This window comes from Camelus bactrianus, chromosome 19, assembly GCF_048773025.1.
Source record: "Camelus bactrianus isolate YW-2024 breed Bactrian camel chromosome 19, ASM4877302v1, whole genome shotgun sequence".
In the NCBI taxonomy this organism is placed as follows: Eukaryota; Metazoa; Chordata; class Mammalia; order Artiodactyla; family Camelidae; genus Camelus; species Camelus bactrianus.
This window is the reverse complement of record NC_133557.1, coordinates 38,780,829-38,788,605: the sequence shown is the minus strand read 5'-3', so window position 1 is coordinate 38,788,605 and position 7,777 is coordinate 38,780,829.

Below are 7,777 nucleotides of genomic sequence, written 5' to 3'. Positions count from 1 at the left end.
CTCTGTTCTCACCAGCCTGTTACCCTGTGCTCCCTTGCGTGTTACTCATCAAGGTACAGCTCCCACAATGTAGGGCTTCCTGTCCAGATTTCACTCCAAAATCTCCAGACTTCTCTATCCAACTGCCTGCTTGACGGCCCCACCTGGACATCTCACAGTTGACTGAAATTTAACCTATTCCAAATAAAACATGTGACTCCCTGCTGTGTCCTCCAGCCTGCTCCCACATCAACACCACTCACTGCTACTCCCCCACTCACTGCTACTCCCCCAGTATTCACCCTGGAAAACAAGGACGTATCCTTGATTATTCCCTTCTCTTCCTCATTGTGTGGGTTAAATTGTGCCCTCAAAAAGATATGTTGAAGTCCTAACCCCTGGTACTTGTGAATGTGATCTAATTAGAAACAGGATTTTGCAGATGTAATTAAGATGTGAGATGAGATCACACTTGTGAAAAAAAATTAATAAACAGGAACCTCAATTAATTGGAGTTAGGAGACCAGAAGGGGAGCTCTCACACCCTCTGACAACAGCAGAGCCCAGCGGGAGAAGAAAGACTCCTCCTCCTTCCTGGCAAGGACTCAGCCAATGAACAGCCGTGGACTCAGCCAATGAACAGCCTTGGACTCTGCTCACTGTAGCAGCCCCAACTTCCTTTCTTCTCTAAAAAAGCATTCTCCTTCCCTTGTCATGCAGGGAATTGCATGTGGCTCAGCGTGGTTGCAGACCCAGAATTACAATTCTCTGCTGATCCCGAATAAACCCATCTCCTGGAGAAATATCTGGCAGTCTGTTTGTTTCAGGTCAATGTACTGGAGTAGGGTGGATCCTTAATCCAGTGTGACTGGTGTGCTTACAAGAAGAGGAGAAGAGACACAGAGACACACAGGACAGAGGCCAGGTGATGACTGGCAGAGATTAGAGTGATGTGTCTGTAAAGCTGAGGCACACCAAGGCTTGCCAGCCACAGCATAACACCAGAAAGGCATGGAAGAGAATGTCCCCTAGAGCTTCAGAGACAGCAAGGCCAATACCTTGATTTCAAACACCTAGCCTCCAAAACTGTGACAGAATAAATTTCTGTTCTTTTAAGTCACCTAATTTGTGACAGTCATACAGCAGCCCTAGGACACTATATTATTTCACAACCCTATGCTCTCCACATTCAATCCACCAGCAAGAGCTGTCAGTTATGTTTCCAGAGTGAATGCAAATCTGTCCACTTCTCTGATGCCACATTAATTCAAGTTGCCCTCATCATCAGCATGGACACTGCAGCCATTTCCTAACTAGTCCAGACTTGACCCCTCCAATTCATTCAGAAAGATCTCCACAAAGCCTCAGATGACATTCCTCCTCTGCTTAAACATCTGATTTCCATTGCTCTTAGCATAGCATCCAAAAGTCTTAACATGGCTTGCAAGATGCCACCTGATCTCCTGATCTTTGAAGCCTCACCCTCTCCCTCCATTCTCCAGCTACACTGGTCTTTTTTTTTTTTTTTTTTTTTCCTTCAAGGTTGGCAAATTCCTTCTCATCTCAGGGCTTTTGCAAGAAGTATTTACTCTGCCTGGGGAACTCTCCATTGCCTTCCTCCTATTGACTATCTTTCTAACTGCCTGTTCCTTCTTACCTTTAGGTCTATAAAGTCTTCCCTCCACCTCTGCTTTTTTTTCCCTCTTTCTTCCTTCCTTCCTTCCTCCCTTCTTTCTTTCTCTCTCTTTCTCTCTTTCCCTTTCTTCCTTCCTTCCCTCCTTTCTTCCTTCCTTCCCTCCTTTCTTTCTTTCTTTCTTTCTTTCTTTCTTTCTTTCTTTCTTTCTCTTTCTTTCTTTCTCTCTTTCTCTCTTTCTCTCTTTCTTTCTTTCTTTCTTTCTTTCTTTCTTTCTTTCTTTCTTTCTTTATTTATTTCTCTTTCTTTCTTTCTTTCTTTCTTTCTTTCTTTCTTCCTTCCTTCCTTCCTTCCTTCCTTCCTTCCTTCCTTCCTTCCTTCCTTTCCTTTCTCTCTCTCTCTCTCTCTCTCTCCCCTTCCCTCCCTCTCTCTCTCTCTGATAGATTGCATTTTCAAAGATGGTCATGAAGAAGAGTCACATATCACTCACCTTCTATGACCCAAGACACTGCAGCACCGGAGGCAGCCCAAATATCTTCAGAAAGCATCCCCCGGAGAAACAAGCTGGACCACTGCGCCATCAGCAAGTTCCCCTGGACCACTGCGCCATCATCAAGTTCCTCTGACCACCGAGTCAGCCATGAAGACAATAGAAGACACCTCACTCATGTTCACTGTGGATGTCAAGGCCAACGAGCACCAGGTCAAACAGGCTGTGAAGGAGCTCTATGACATTGATGTGGCCAAGGTCAACACCGGATCAGGCCTGATGGCGAGGAGGCATATGTTTGACTGGCTCCTGGCTATACTTTGGATGTTGCCAACAAAATTGGGATCACCTAAAGTGAGTTCAGTTGGCTAACTCTAAATACAATTTTTTTTACCCTAAAAAGGTGGTCATAATAGTATACCCCCTCCTATAAGCTTTCTACAGTGTGAATTTGCCATTCCCACATCAATAAATGGAATGCAATTTCCTTCCCCTTGAATCTAGGCTGGCCTTATGACTCACTTGTAACCAACAAGACATTGTGAAATGCTTTGCTGTGTGACCCTCCAGGCTCGGTCCAGAAAGGCCATGAAGCTTCCACCTAATTTTCTTGGGGTGCTTGGTTTGGGGGAATCCCACCCCTATGTAAGAAATAACTGCCCTAAGACCACCAGGCTGGAAACACCTTGCCTGGTCATTCCAGTTAGCAGTCCCTTGTGAGCTCAGTCTTTTAGCCACTTCTGCCACCAGACCTGTGAGTCCCACTGAGTGACTTCAATCACTTCCAGGAGTAGAACCACCCAGCCACTCCATGACTGAAGTTCTGACCCACACAGTCCATGAGACATGATCGAACAGTTGTTGTTTCAAACCATTACTTTTGCGGGTAGTTTGTCATGCAGCGATGGGAACACCTCCCCTGCAGTTACTCACAAACACTGACTTATTGGTCTGACCTCTTGGAGAGACTGGATGCTCCATGAGAGCAGGTGGCACACCTGTGCTGCTCGCTGTCGGGCCTTAAGTCCCTAACACAGGATTCCCGATGTTGTAGGTGTTCAGCAAGGATAAGAGGGTCCCAAAGTCTTCGTGCACAGACTTCCAGGCTATCTGTGCTGAATGAAGCAAGGGACAAACTCCTGTCTTAGCCACTTGTAATGGAATCTGACATTTGCAATTTTAGTCATGAAGGAAATAACTTAGAACTAATTTCTTTCAGGCTCCTAAGCTGACCAGTCTTATTTAGAACCTTCTACTGAAATGACAAAATGTATTAAAAGTTATATTAATATCTTTCAGGAGCTGAAGTAACTTGGTAATTTTAAATGTCAGAAAGTAGCTTCATATTAAAGCTGGAAAAAAAGACTATGATTAAAGGGAGGTGATCCAATATCAATAAGAGATAAACCCTATTTCTTATTTTTTTCACCATCCATTTTAATAAACTCATTAACCCATGTGATGATGTTTCTACCAGAGGATTTTGGAGAAATGCACAATAGTTGAACTGACCCACATTCACCTTAAACAAAATAGAACAGGAAGTACCAGCCTCATTTACATAATTGTTTTGGATTCCTCAGACAGAAATAATTTTCAGGGTTGTCTTGTCCGAACATAATCTGCAATTTAAACTAGAGGCTTCATCTTTTTTCCTCTCAACTTCCTTGTGATAAGAATCCAAACTGTCTCATGATGTTAAATCTGGCCTGAAATGTTTTATACATATCCTGGTCTGTTGTTGCAAGATGATTCTGACCACCCTAAAATTCGAGTGTGAACATGACATCTCTTTATTTCTTCAGAATCCTTTTCTGAAAGTATGTGAAAGTGCTACTAACCACTAATTCTCCTCTCAGCTGGGCTTGAATATATTTTCTTATACCATCATTTTACAGAAGTGCACAATAAATCTGGGATTAAATTACTCAGTGAAGGTCACTCAGAAGATAGATCATATAGTTGTAAATTGATTATTTTGATTTCCCTTCAGAAAGATTGAATCACCTCAGATACAAAACTTCTTATGCACTTAAGAACAGTCTATAAGTGTGAAACTGCTTGTAAAAAAACTCTTTTGAACTTTCTAAGAATTATTTCTCAGAGGTGTTTTAAATTAGTGTATAAGTCAGGATGGGTTAGGCTATGCCACATAAACAAATATCCCCAGAATCTTAGTTAATTATTTCTTGCTGATGTTACACAGCCAATTTGAACTGGTATACGTGTGGGTAAGGGAGCTGTCCTCTGATCACTGAAGTCACTTGGGGACCTAAGCCTGAGATCACAAAGTCAGGGAAGAGGACACTTGGTAAGTTCTGCACTGGCTGACGACGCTTCTGCCTGAAACTGATGCATAGCTCATGGCCTCATGCTTCATTAGCCAAAGCAAGTTACAAGACTGTGCCAATTTTCAGAGAGTGTGGAGAAGAAGTCCTCCATGAGCCTGGAAGGAGACAAGAACCAGCATGTGTGTGCCCAGCTGCAGTGACTACCACAAATTAGAAGGTGACCCAGAGCCTCACAGTCAGGCAATCTCTTGTCAAGAGGGAATAGAAACTCCAGACTTTCTCACTCTCACTTAAGATTTACTTCCAAATGTCCAAGAGAAGGCAGTTAAAATAAGGGAGAGTTTCAGATACATAGAAGAAACAGTCAATTTGTGTTTGCATGAGAAGGTAGGATTCTGTGTCTATTATGTGACACTGGCTAATCGACCAAGCACTTTTTTTTAATTTAATTTATTTTATTTTTAGGGGGTGGAGGTAATTAGGTTTACTTATTTATTTATTTTTTGAGGAGGTACTGGATTGAGCCCAGGACCTTGTGTATACTGAGCATGCACTCTACCACTTGTGCTATGCCCATTGCCCCCAGACCAAGCACTCAAGAGGAAATGCTTAGGGTCTTGTAACCCAAAATGTGGAATCAGCAGCAGAAGCATCTCCTGGGGTCTTGCTCTAAATGCAAATTCTCGGGCCCTAGCCAGCTCTACCAAATCAAAATTTGATTTTAACAAAACCAGTAGGAAATCCGTGTACACATTAATGTTTGAGAGGCAATGGATTAGGATATCTGGGGTCTGCTCAGGAAATCAATGATACATCATGCTTGAAATTACATAATTGAGGTCCTACATTTTTTAAAAGTTTCCTTTTTAAAATTTGAATTTTTTAATTGTCATAGGGCTTAAGCCTTAAAAAAGATTCACAGCATTGAATCACAGAAGCAAAACCTGCTGTACTTAAGAATTTTATCTGCATGATAATTTGCCTGTTAGGTGGGCCTCATGGGACTGGCATCTTATTTTTCCAGTCTTGAAGAGAATGGGAGTCATATGATGTCACTTTAGTGGACTTCAAGGGGAGGTCAGATTGTACCATGTGGAGCACAACCTATGCATAATGTTGAACATTAAGAAGTTCAGGTTTTCCACTACAATTCTTTGAATTAGTTATTAAGTCTTCAAAGGCAAACTACCACTTCCAAACTATGTAGAATGCAGACATTATCATAGCCTATCTCAGATTCCACATAATTTGGGGAGAGGGTATCATTCTCATATATGTGAAAGACATTCTATTATTAACATTAACAAAGTAGTACATATCAGAGGTGAGAGTCATCATTTTTTCCCCTTCCCTTAAAACAAGAATATTTCTCAAAAGCATAAAATAGAAGGACTGAAGTGAATAAAAGAAAATGATACAACAAAATGCTTTCCTTCCTAAATTGTGGGGATCGGAGAGCTTTTTTGGGAAGATTCAGCAGACATCATTTCAACAAGCTAGGAAAAGCTAAACCTGATTTGATGCTCAACAATAGTGCCTCAATTTGTTTAATGCTTGTTGTGAAAATAATTTCACTCTACATAAATTTCTTAATGTAATCACCACCTGGGGAGAGAAAAAAGATACAAACAAATTGCCATACATTTTACAGTTCTATCTAACATAAATAAGGCAAAATTTATCCACAGTTTTATGATGCATTTTCCTTTAAACATGGCTCCATCTCAAAACGACGGCAGCAAGATACTGAAAACATCAATGAGAAACATAAAACACGTTCAGATAAGGTAGGAAAATATTTGTGTATTCAGAGTCACTAAGAAACGCCTCAGTTATCCTTATAATTTAACTGTCTTGACATGGTTTTATTCCCAGCTGTTGGCAGTAATTTTTCTGCTGCCTCTGAAATAAGCGAGTTTCATCTTCAGTAGATGCATTAAGCTCGGCTAGAGCTGCAGCGCTGCCTCTGGGTGTAGTTTGGTAAACAACCGGTTTTATAGGAAAGTAAATCATCTTGCTTAACTGAGATTTGAGAATCTGGACTGAGCAGAACTCAGAGTAAACCCATTTGCTTTTCTATTATTTTTAAAATATGTGAGTTTTTGGCATCTGATTACCGATCTGATCCTCAAGAGGGGAATTTGACTATAAGGAGGTGATGGTTGTTTTTATGGTACATCTAACCAAAGTTTGGGTGTTAAAATGCTCTTAATATAGTTAGGTAACCAGGCCATGCAAGGCTTCTCACAAGACAGGGAAAACCCCTTTCTCCCCTTCTTTCCTTTCCCAGTCCTACTTTCAATGACTGTTTCTCCAAATCACTCAGGAAACCACTGAGGACAATTAACAAGTTATTGGAAAGCCCAGAGCAACTGCCCAAGGACAGGAAAATGGAAAGAGCATGCAGATCATTGCCCCTGAATTGATATTAGATGATTTTCTTCTTGTAATATATAGTAGCCATTGTTTAATTGTTAACAAAACAATTCTGTGTTTCGGGGCTTCTGTGTTTCCTGTGGTATTTGCTTCAGGGCTCTGTGTTTCCCGTGGTATTTGCTGCCCAAGCAGAGTGTCTTTGCAAAGTCTTACCTTACTCTTTTTTAATAGTTATGATGAGCTCTTAGCCAGAACCACATACATAATACAGTTTAGCCATCCTCATTGTCATCGAATGGAATTAATTGCTCAGATGCCCAAATTAATGCACAGGGCAGCTTGTCTCTTGTTATTCAGCAATGCTTTTATTTCGTTTATACTCTCGTTTAATGTTTTAAGGATAGTCTCTTTCTATCCTTTCATAATTACTTAGCTGAGGCAGGACTATTTACCTTCCTTCTAATTTTTATATCTCTATAAGAAAATAACTCTTTTCTATGACTGCTTCATATTATTTCCTACATTTATGCGCATCTCCATAAGACATCACATTTTTACAGTGTTGCTAATTTTCCAAGAAGCATCATTCGTTCATTCAATACACACTTATTATCAGCTACTTTTCTAGTTACTGAAGGTACTGAGTGAACAAAGCAGAGAAAAATCCCTACCCTCAAGAAGCTTACATTATTTTTAAGTAGTTACAACTTCAGGAGATCTTTTAAAATAAAAATCCCCAATTTATAAAACAAATCTATTTGGCCTCTTTATCCATATGTCCAAGTCATAGTCAGCATTTAGAAAAACATTTATGAACCATTTATTTTGTGTCTGACAATGTGTTGATCACTTTACATTTTGCTCACTTAATCCTTACAATAACTCCAGAAGGAGGTACTGTTATGATCCTTAAAGATGAGGACAGTGAGGCTCAGAAACATTAGTTAAGGGGAAGATACATAATTAGATTTTTCTTGGCTCTCAACAACCATTTCATATTCCAGATGA